Genomic DNA, 12,289 nt, shown 5'->3' with positions numbered 1-12,289 from the left:
AGCTATGAAAAGCCAACTGGCATTTACTCCTGAGGTGCTGACCTGTTGCACCCTCGACAACCACTGTGATTATTATTATTTGACCCTGCTGGTAATCTATGAACATTTGAACATCTTGGCCATGTTCTGTTATAATCTCCACCCGGCACAGCCAGAAGAGGACTGGCCACCCCCCTCATAGCCTGGTTCCTCTCTAGGTTTCTTCCTAGGTTCTGGCCTTTCTAGGGAGTTTTTCCTAGCCACTGTGCTTCTACACCTGCATTGCTTGCTGTTTGGGGTTTTAGGCTGGGTTTCTGTACAGCACTTTGTGACATCAGCTGATGTAAGAAGGGCTTTATAAATACATTTGATTGTGATTAAATAATTAAGACACACAAATCAATCAATGTGCTTAAAGCATCAGACAAGCTCAGTAGCCTACATATAGTTGATTTTATTAAAATACAGTGTGTCTATCTATAAAAATAAACATTTGAAAATGTAGACCATTCCATTGGTCGAAAGAACAGATGACTCCTGGTCGCCTAAGAAAGATTTTTTGTCGGGGCCAGCCCTAATGCTGGTTGAGCAGTCTTCTGTTCCAGCCCAGCACTAACACACCTATTTCAACTTATCAAACCTAATGAGTTGATAACAATGTGTATTATTGCTGGGCTGGAATAGAAGTCTGTTCACTCAGTATATCTGGGAGTGGAGCAAGGTTGGCCACCTCTGGGATGGACTTGTTTGTTCACCCAAAATTAAGCTTTAATAATAATAGCCTACTTACTAAGATGTCTAACATCTATAAATGAGTTAAATTATTTGTACATTTTGAAATTATATTTTAATTATTCAAGATTAACTCGTGTCAATGTTCATTAATCACAAATCCCAATTCAACAATAAAAAGGTATGAGATGTCTCTTTAATTTGTCTGTTTTTCTGTGTTGCTTTCTCAAATGAGAAAGTTGAGAGCTCCCCAATCGGATTTCTTTGATTGTCGCTCTCTCAGGATATCAGCCATGTGAAACCATTTTGCAGCTTATGATAATGGCATGCGTCACCAATGCAGCCACAAGCCTACAGTATAATAGCATAACTGGCCTAATGGGCATGTGCAATCTATCTGCCCCTTGTCATTGTACATCTGAAGCAGAGAATAGCTCAACGCACACATCATTTGCATATTGATGAGCTAGCTATACGTTCTCAATTTAAAATCATACCAGTAGATAATGTATATGAGGCTACCCCTGAGCCAGATTTTCTACATTATATTTCTGACATGACATTGTTTAGTGCAAATCCAACCTTGTATTCTAGGTACTGTACATGAAAATAACGAGCTGGCAATTTGTATGCTAATTCAAAATATCAAAAAGGAAAATAATGTTGCATGGGGAGCATTGTAATTCTACCTTGTTTATTTGCTGAAAATGGTTTTAGAACATAGAATATAGAGACAAAATCAGAAGGTCAACGGCATGGAGGAGGATTGCAGAGATATTGGTGTTGATGGCTAAAGAGATTTGCACAGCCACAACTCCCTTTACCCAAAGTACCCATTCATGTGCATGTAGGCCCATGTATTTTACAGAGAGTGAGCTATAATCATCAATGTCATGACAAGAAGTATAAAGAAGGAGCCATAACCCTTATTATAAACTGAGTTGTTCAAGCCCTGAATGCTGATTGGCTGACAGCCGTGGTATATCAGACCACACACCCCCAGGCCTGATTGCTTAAATATATGAAAATCCTAATGTTAAATTACCATAATCCAATTGGTAGCATATTACATGATAAATTCATGCTTAGTGTATCATTTACAATGGTATAATGCATGTAACTGGGATTTCTATTCTTGGGTGGGAAAATTTCACAATATAATTTACTCAGCACATTTAAAAATGGTGGCTTTGATCACAGTTTTGAGGTTTAGGTTGCTTGGTGTTTATAGCTAGCTAGCAGCACATGCAAACATTCTTGTGCAAATCTCTCTTCACCCACCATCAACTCCAACAATATCTGGAATCCTTCTCCATGGCCTTATGATTTTGTCTCTGTATTCTAGCAAAGCAAAATTATATAGAATTGGAAAACCAGACACAGCAATGATTGAATTTCCTCCATATTTTTTGGTTGTGCTTGCCCGGAACTAATGACAGGCGGAACTGTTTCATGAACAGAAGATTTTCAAGCAAACATCTGCTCCTTAACTGATTGGTTAACGCAGTGGCCGCGTGCACTTTGGACTATGGCTGCAGTCCAAATTAAAAGTAGACTGCCCTTGGCCCTAAATTCTCAGCCCTTGAATGACGTTTTACATAGCTACATTAAATGTCCCTTGACCAAGCCAGGGAGAGTGATGATAGGAGGCAACGTCCTTGGTGGAAAGCTTGAAGTTGAGCTTAAAAACAACCAACCTAAAGCTATTAATGCAACGTTAGTGAGTTGAACCTCGCACTTAAAATGGCAATCAAACTGCATTCAGTTTCGACGGGGATTCCTCCAAGGGAAAGTAGCTATTGCGAGGGCTGAGGGGGTGAACATAACGTGTTTGGACTGCAGCCTTTAGCTCTGCCTGCAGGGTTCGCGACGCTCAGTTCCCACAACCCCATGGGCATGGGGGCGGAACTTCGACTGGGGAATTCGGAAGTGGTGGAAACCCTACATTAATATTCAGACCAAGCATCGCGGCTCTTAACAAAACTCCCCCTTACAGAAGACGCCTTTGTCCAATGACTTGTGTAATGGAACTGAGCGTCATGATCAAAGGCTCCCCCCAAATTATCACTCAAATATCTTCTGTAAATGGCATTCAAGTAGCCTACTTCGTCGCAAACTCTCGCTTTTGTAACAAATGTTTGATTCTACTATATCATGGGGTGTAAGGGCAGATAGTAACGAGAAGAGGAAGGTAGAAAAGTCGATACAAAAATGCATAACCCATGGTATGATGTTGGTCACGTGATACCTAACCTCGCTAACTAATTTAGCTACCAAAACATGACGAAACCCTCAACTTAACGTTATAGTTTCACAACAAATGAAAGTACAGGTTGGCCAATAAACTAGAATAAAAAAGTACATTGCTAACCTGGTTAGCTTGGTGACGTCTGGCTAGCTGACTAGCAACGTAACATGATCTCTATGGTAGCTAGCAACCAACTTCAATCCCACTTCTGTCTAGAAAGTCGCTTTAACCAAATAGTTTTGAATTTTAACACAGATAGCTAGCTAACGCGTTACAGCCTCATAGCTAACGTTAACGCTTAATTGTCCTTTAACTTTACAGTACTCCGTTAATCTAGGCTTGCATTGTCCACTTCAAAGTGATAACTTAGTTAGCGAAGGTAACGTTAGTTGGTCTATGGGGCAAACTGAGTCGGTTAACGTTAGCTTACGTTATAAGTTAGGTAGCTACTGTAGTTAGGCTACCTAGCTAGCGCTGTTGATCATTTTTCCAACTAACGTTCGTTAGTTATTGTTACAGGTAACCAGCTAACGTTAGTGATTCACTTGCTAACGTCAAATCATAGCTAGCTAACGATAGAAACGTTATATAGCTAGCTAACGTTTGTTAGCTGCGCGACCAAGAACGTTGGGACGGCTTCGTGCTAACGCTAACTACCCGTGGTTTGTCGCTGTCGATGATGTTGCAATTACTAACGATGGGATATGAAGCAACGTTAGTTATCTAGCTAATGCAAGTACAATTGAATATAGCTAGCTATTTAGACATAGCTATGAACTCCACATAAGTGTAAGCAAGCCTACCTCATAGGGTCAAGTATGATTTTGCAGCCCTCTTCCTCGTACGGTATGATTTGACTTCGTAGAGTATTCGTTTGGGTTGCTACTTTAGCCAACTGTCCCCACGGTGGTGTGCAAGTTTAGCTAGCTAAAGCAACACAACCCAAAAACATAAATGTAGTCCTCGCGCACTCGAGTGTCAACTGTGGAGCGTTGGTTTCTGGTATTCCGTTTTCCACTGTTTAAAATGGGTAAACTAGACTTATCTTTTTGCTAACAGTGGGCTACTCCGCTTTGGAGTGTCAGGTTCCACGTTATACTGCAAAATCCATTGGCCAAAAGGTACACTGACCCTGGTTGGTGTCAACTGCACGACACTTTGCTGATTGTTTGGTTTGTGGACGTGTAGCCGAGGCACAGTGTCAATGGTAGCTGTGGCCAAATGGAAAACTCCAGTGTTGCACATTCTGGTTAGGCAGGTGATGTTGGTCGCGTGCTCCCACTAGCTTCAAGATAACCTCATTGCACTTTAATTCTTCATATGACTAGACTTTATGTTGCATATTGCTGCCTTTCACTGTTTGGAAAGTGCATAGCACATTTGCCCACAAAATAAATGGGGGGATTGAAATTGCACCGCCATCTAACCCTATATATATTCACCACTACCCCCAACACACCTTCCCACTACTTTGGCCCCAACATAACCTACTCCAGCCTGGGAGGCTGGATCCCTAGCTCACCCTCCGATCCAATAGGTCCCAGACGTGCTCAATGGGATTGAGATCCGGGCTCTTGCCTTAATTGTCTAAACCGCAACTTAATTAGGTCTGTACTCTGTAGTCAATAGCCTATTGTGCATGTTTCTAAATCATCCATATATATCTAAAGAAATACGACAGATCCTGCTTCAGTTGCCTGTTTGAGAGTTTGTTTAATTAGCCTACTGACTCTGTGAGCTCTTAAGCATCACGCAACTGCAACATGTTGGATAAAGCAATTTCTCGCTCCTACACCCTCATTTTTCTTATTGTTAATATTACTATTATTATTATTATGATCATCATTATAATAACTCATGTCATTGTCATTAGTATGCTTAGTATAGCAGCCTTGTATAACCAACATCGAGCTGTAGGCCTAAGACTGCGTCCTGTTTAGCTGTCTTTCTACCGTAACTTAGGCCTATATTTCAATGTAGCCTATAGGATACTGTGTCAATAAATAAATACATCATTAATTCATTCCTCATCCGTGCTTTGAAATGCCATCAAGCATTTTTTTAAATTAAATAACAAAGGGAGCCTTGAATAATTAGCCTAAACAATAAATAAACTGCCGGCAATTTAATTCACGAATGCATGCAACAGTTTTTAGTCTTTGCATTAATAAAGGCTTTACAATATTTTTTCGTTAGAACAGATTCTCTGGTCCACTTTTCTGGTATACTTTATTTCATGTCATTTAAACTGTTCCAAATGGTCCAATTTGGGGGGATTGTAAACTTCCACAACTAAGTCAAAAGTCTTACACATATCGGACTTCCCCTTTCCCTCCTGAGAAACCAGTAAACGAATTTAGAGTTTATTTGTCATGTCCTCTGCATCCATTATGCTGTCACGTGTTATGGTGTTCAGAGTTTGTTATGACCAATTTATTGATGTGATTATGATATGCTATAGGTCAGGCCCTATTGTTCACGTGATCCTATCCTTTTTAATCCAAAATGATTACCTGGAATTAATCATCGACATAATAAAGATGGCAGATGTGAGTCATTTTTTTACAAGGCCTATAGTTGCATAGGCCTGCATGATGCAAACATGCATAAAGCAACCTCAACCCTCTGAGTTCTATTGTCTATCAGTTGTTGTCTATGTATCTGGGTAGAGGAAATCCCCCTCCTAATCTAGTCTAAATATCATGTATATGAACAAATATAAGGTAGCTGCAGTTTGACAGGGTTTTCATCCCCCCAGGGCCAGGAGTTTTTTTCAGGAGATTTTTTAAACTTGATTAGGAAAACTGGTCCCATCATAGGCCATATAAAACCTTTTTTACAACTGATTAATCACTGTCATACCTTACAGGATCCAGTGGTTTCCTAGTTAGGTTAACATATAAGGAAAAACTCCAGACCCCAAGGGGTAAATATTGCCCCACCGCTCTGGGGCCTATGGTGCCACCAGTCTGCTTGTAATTGTCAGTTATCGTCAGGTATGTGGAATGATCAGAGCTTTATTCAGGAATGTTTCTTGGGCCACCTTGAAGTGTCAAGTGGGCGAGATGTGCAGTCTGTGTTTGACTTTATGAATTTTGAGATGTCTGAGTTTAACTTCATAGAGAAACTCTTTGTCCAAACCTACAATGGCGCAGCTGTAATGGAATGTATCTGCTATTTGTATTTACATCCTAAGTCCCCTCATGTTCCCTGATTAAGAGGTGATGACTGCTCCACTCCACTACCATTGTCAACTTTCTCCTGACATGAACTGAAGCCACAACGTCTCATGTTGTCTCATCCACTGGCACATTGAATGTTTCCCCTCCAAGCACTGTGAGTACCCCTATCAATTTTCTCTCATTACTGAATTTAGAGTCAATCACATACACAATCACATTATTACACATCAAAAAAAAATTCCAGTTGATTTGAATGTTCAAAGTCATAGGGTCAAAGTCATAGTGCAAGTAAAAATGTGTTCTTAACTGACTTGCTATAAAGGTTAAATAAATAAAAATATTTTAAAAAATATATAGTGTAAGAACACTTTTAAAGCCTTAAAGGATATGTTTTGGCCATTAGACCAAGAGGGCCAACAATGATTTTGAAGTTGCATGAGGGGCTACCTTATCATGTGACCATGAGCAACTGTGACCGTCTCATGTCCGCTACACTTTCACATGTGCATTTTCAAATTTGTATGTACATTTTAACATGTTAAACAGGATAAATAAAGAGACACGTAGAGTTAATTTTTACTGGGTTTCTCTTCCAATTTATATTTATTGTCAATTTCTCTCAATCTCAGAATATTGTAACGACCCTGGAAGGGTTTGAGGCCTGCTCCCTGCCTGTTTCATTACAATATTGACTGTTCAATTCAAAATTATATCTTTGTAGAAAAGTATCTATTTACATCTGTTTACATTCATTCCATGTTTAGGCCTGTGTATTAAATGTAAGAAAAAACAATAGACAGTTAACATAACAGAAGCAAAAAATAGCTATCTCGGACGAAATGGCAGCCAAGCTAGTGCCTATAACTAAGCTAGCTAGCGGTTAACAATTAGTATGTAACTATTAATGTTAGATACAAATTTCCTTAAAAGTAACCAAAGGACATATCATTAGCGTGGTGAGGAGGTTAAAAAAAACATTCTTCCATCTGAAAACCAAAGGTTCATTATGTTAAATTAACTGCAGTATAGGTATGTGGTCAGTTGTTATATTGAGAAGTGTCAAATAAATACATCTACTTACTTACAAGTGATATGCAAGCTCTATATGTTTTAATAGAGCCTGTAATCTTGATATTGTGGCATCTGGATCAGAATGATCCTATTATTAAAAATAGTAAGATTGATCTGATCGTGGATAGAGAAAAGATGATTACATATTCTGGCTAATTCTGATCAAGATAAAAGAAAAACTGGGCTGTCTTTTTGGCGAGACAAAATGTTGTAATTTAACTCGCTCAGTAGATAGCCACGTGGAGACCTATCCAAAGCACTGAATATCCAGATTCTGTGATCTTGATATTGTGGCATCTGGATCAGAATGATCCTATCCGATTCTTTTCTGGAAAGAAAACAGCTCAAAAACGTCCAAAAAATCATCACAGAATCTGTATCATTCTGATACAATTTTTTTAATTTTTTTTAACTGTCACAATTATCTTCAGTATATAATAAACATACTCATTGACCAGACTAAGCATCAATATAACTGTTTGATAATCATTCCATACAACTGAAATATTTAATAGTTTACCACTGCAAATCTAATGGTCAATTTACCCTACACATTTTATGAAAGGAAAACTCATGTTGGTGTACTTACTTTTTCATTTCCAATTTATGTAATTCATTAACAATAACTTGTCTTAATACACTAGGTAATTTCTTATCAAAAGGGGAAAAGTAAATATCCCAAAACTGTCCACAAATAAACATTTGTAACGAACTCAAGCCAATCGGGATTGAGTTAATATATAATCTGTTTTAATTCCAGTTATTTTAAATCACAATTTATATTCATTTGAATTATCTTGACATTTAAGATGAACTGTTTTGTGGGAAATATAACCATATTCTTACACTAAGTATTTTAGATACACTACCGTTCATAAGTTTGGGGTCACTTAGAAATGTCCTTGTTTTTGAAAGAAAAGCAAATTTTTTCTCCATTAAAATAACATAAAATGGATCAGAAATACAGTGTAGACATTGTTAATGTTGTAAATGACTATTGTACCGGGAAATGACAGATTTTTAAAGGGATATCTATGTAGGTGTACAGAGGCCCATTATCAGCAACCATCACTCCTGTGTTCCAATGGCATGTTGCATTAGCTAATCCAAGTTTATAATTTTAAAAGGATGATTGATCATTAGAAAACCCTTTTGCAATTATGTTAGCACAGCTGAAAACTGTTGTTCTGATTAAAGAAACAATAAAACTGGCCTTGAGTATCTGGAGCATCAGCACTTGTGAGTTTGATTACAGGCTCAAAATGGCCAGAAACAAAGACCGTTCTTCTGAAACTCATCAGTCTATTCTTGTTCTGAGAAATGAAGGCTATTCCATGCGAGAAATTGCCAAGAAACTGAAGATCTCATACAACGCTGTGTACTACTCCCTTCACAGAACAGTGCAAACTGGCTCTAACCAGAATAGAAAGAGGAGTGGGAGGCCCCGGTGCAGAACTGAGCAATTGGAATACAGGAGTGATGGTTGCTGATAATGGGCCTCTGTACACCTATGTAGATATTCCTTTTAAAAATTCTGCCTTTTGCAGCTACAATAGTCATTTACAACAATGTCTACACAGTATTTTTGATCAACTTCATGTTATTTTAATGGACAAAAACTTATTTCAAAAATAAGGACATTTCTAAGTGACAACAAACTTTTGAACGGTAGTGTACATTTCCAGCCTTGCAATTTTTAGTGTTTCTGATAGGTTGATATTTCATTGGGGGCGGGAGTATCAGACTTTCTTTGACGCATTAACAACATGCGATCAACTGATCTGCTGTCACGTGTGCTCCCTCTCCGGCCTCAAGGTCACCAGGCTGCTCGTTATGGCGCTGGTCTACCTGTCACCATCGTTGTGCTCATCAGCGCATAATGACACTCACCTGGACTCCATCACCTCCTTGATTACCTGCCCTATATATGTCACTCCCTTTGGTTCCTACCCCAGGCGTCATTGTTTCTGTTTCAGTTTCTCATGTATGTATGTATGTATGTATGTATGTATGTATGTATGTATGTATGTATGTATGTATGTATGTATGTATGTATGTATGTATGTATGTATGTGTGTATGTGTGTATGTATGTATGTATGTATGTATGTATGTATGTATGTATGTATGTATGTATGTGTGTATGTGTGTATGCGTGTGTGTGTTGTTTGTGTGTTGTTTGTGTTTCTTGTTTTGTATTATGTTGAACTTATTTATTAAATGGTTCACTTCCTGAACTTGCTTCCGGACTCCCAGTGCACATTTTACATCTGCTGGTGTAACAGTATAACTTTAGACCGTCCCCTCGCCCATACCCAGACGTGAACCAGGGACCCTCTGCACACATCAACAACAGTCACCCACGAAGCATCGTTACCCATCGCTCCACAAAAGCCACGGCCCTTGCAGAGCAAGGGGAACCACTACTTCAAGGTCTCAGAGCAAGTGACGTCACCGATTGTCACCTATTTAGCGCGCACCGCTAACTAAGCTAGCCGTTTCACATCCGTTTCACACTGGTTTATTCTTTAGAGTTTTTGGTTGCAAGGAAGTTTGTCTTAAATTGCAGGTGCAAATGAAATCCAGAACTAATCTGCAGCTATGCAGTTCTGCCTTTTGATTGCAATTGATCCACCGGGTTCAATATTAACTTAACTTCACACTCTAAACAGGACAGTGTTTGGTAAGGAGTTGTGGACCCTAAGCACTGGTCTGAGGCCAGTAATGTGTTTTAACAAACATCAAACAAGCTGACTTTGGGTTTTTGAAAAGCTCATTACAAATAAAATGTATTAATAATTTAACAAACAGAGTACCATCGAGTTTGACTGCATTGGCTGTTGAGCTATGTACTAATTAAATTGCGATTGTTGGTCTGCTTCTGTAAGGCTTTTCCCTATACATTGTATTTAGTAAAACACTTCACCACCCACACAAGATTACAGTGACTGCGTTCCGTGTTACTTTAGTCCACAACAGTGCTGCTGTCACTGGTGAAGCATGACTTCTCAGCCCCATCTTGACAGATGACACAAAACACAGCTGGCTGTTTCCCACTACACCCTTTATCCTCCTTTGATCTTCATGGAAAATCAGATCGTTACCAATCAGGCGGCCCTTGTAAGGCAGACAAAGACCAGAGGGCCAGGTGCCATGATTTGTTGTGTGCCAGATTCTAGTTAGCACCCTTTATTATCTTCTTCCCTCTAAAATTATGTAAAATCACTAGGCCTACAGTAGAATAGAGAGGCTATAGGGAATTTTTGCCTTTTGAGTCAAAAGGAGTACCCTATAGAAAATATTGAGCAGACCTCTATGAGCAAAAACATGTTTGCCTAATGTTTGCCTGATTTGTGTGGTTTCATGAGATAAGAAATTGTCTTAACATACACGGAGTGTACAAAACATTAGGAACACCTTCCTTACATTGAATTGCACCACCAATATATTGCCCTTAGAACAGCCTCATTTCGCTGGGGCATGGACTCTACAAGGTGTCGACATGCATACTGGCCCATGTTGACTCCAATGCTTCCATATCATTAGCGTGAGCACTCGTTTAAAATATAAAACTGGGTAAAAAAAATATTAGAACAGAAATGTTAAAATCATCTGAAATGACATATTTTTATCATTGACTTGCATTCAGAAGTAAGCTAGATAACTAGCTACTTAGCTTGGTTACACTCATGCAAATCGTGACCGAACCAAACCGTTTCACTCGGTCAAAACTATGAATCTATAAACCAGGAAACTCATCACAGTTTACTTAAATATGTTATCTCTAGAATTTGAAAATGTAACCATGCATAGAAATGGTAAAACAGGATAAAAAAATAAGGAGACACGGAGAGCTAGCTTTTCTGTTCTTTTTACTGGGCTTCTTCCAACAGTCATATACCAATGTATGAAGAAGAGAGGCGTGCCTGCAGCAGTAACACACTTAATGCCTCGCCTGGTAGCACTAAGTATATTTCACTCCCACATGTGAACTTGCAATTCCACATGTAAAAGTAAGATTTTTACATGTGGAGTTGTCTTACATGTGAAACTGAAAATGTGATTTTCACATGTGAAACTGCAATTCACATGTGAGGTGAAAACATGTTATTCTCCTCACGTGAAAAGGTGGTTTTAACATGTGAACTCTAAATGTGAAGATATGGTGAAAATTTCAGCTCAACTTGTGAAAGCAAGTACAATCAGAGCAGAGTGGAGCTGGCGCGAGACATGGCTTGGAAAATGTAATTATCCCATTATCCCAACTGACAAATCGAAAAGGATTATGCTCGTTTTTAATAAAACTATTTTTCGTCTGCATGCTAAAATGCTAGGCTAGCATGCTGGATTCTTCTGGCTAGTGCACCTCTGTGACCAATAGTTACTTTATTTCTGAGACAAGTGCCATGTATTTCTATTTGACCTACTTCCATTTCTTCTTCCTCTTCACTCCATTTATTTTCCATACTTCTCAAATAAATACTTTTGTTATAATTTTAAAAAGATCACTGACCCTGTCCATGGTGTCATAGTTTGTTAAAACAAAAATGATTTCTGCCTTACTCTGTACTTTAGATTGTGCATGACTGACACAGTCACACTGGCCCTCAAGGACTGGAGTTAGGCATACTCTGTCAATTGCAATCATCAATGGCCACCAGATTATCGCCAGCTGCTCTCTTGTTAAACCATCAATTTCCACAAAAATTCCCAGCACAGCTGATCTCAATTTCCACCATTATTGGCCACTGCATTACCGTTCCCTAAAGCTATCAGTGTTAACATTTAGTCCTGCTTTCAACCAAAATCTTTCAAGACATTTTAGCCCTTCAGGGACCAGTTTATAAAAAGTTATCTGCTAGGATTTCCCCAATCGGATAGGATTAAATGTCAGAATTGGGTTTTTCAAAACAAAAAAAATAGATTTTGATCCTCCGGATAGGGATAAGGATTTTTGGAATTCCAATCTCACCTAAATGTTGTTTTTGCATTTTCAAAACTCAAAGGTAGTGATTAGAATGAAAGACACCAGTGATAATGCTTATGGACATCTTGTGAACAGATCAAGTTAGCCATGC

The 12,289-nt window shown here is 38.7% G+C and overlaps 1 protein-coding gene across 1 annotated transcript in view; it reads right to left on the bottom strand.

Moving 5' to 3' along the window:
• The window catches only part of btbd7 (BTB (POZ) domain containing 7), a 127,175-nt gene extending 122,926 nt beyond the window's left edge, over positions 1-4,249 (bottom strand). The window contains exon 1 of the mRNA XM_020496718.2: positions 3,763-4,249. The gene's annotated coding sequence lies outside the window, so the exon portion shown is untranslated. The remainder of the gene's footprint in view (positions 1-3,762) is intronic.
• Between the last annotated feature and the right edge of the window lie 8,040 nt (positions 4,250-12,289).

The sequence above is a fragment of the Oncorhynchus kisutch genome, linkage group LG12 (assembly GCF_002021735.2).
Source record: "Oncorhynchus kisutch isolate 150728-3 linkage group LG12, Okis_V2, whole genome shotgun sequence".
Taxonomy (NCBI): domain Eukaryota; kingdom Metazoa; phylum Chordata; class Actinopteri; order Salmoniformes; family Salmonidae; genus Oncorhynchus; species Oncorhynchus kisutch.
The sequence above is the reverse complement of the archived record's forward strand: the minus strand, read 5'-3'. Positions and strand labels throughout refer to the sequence as shown.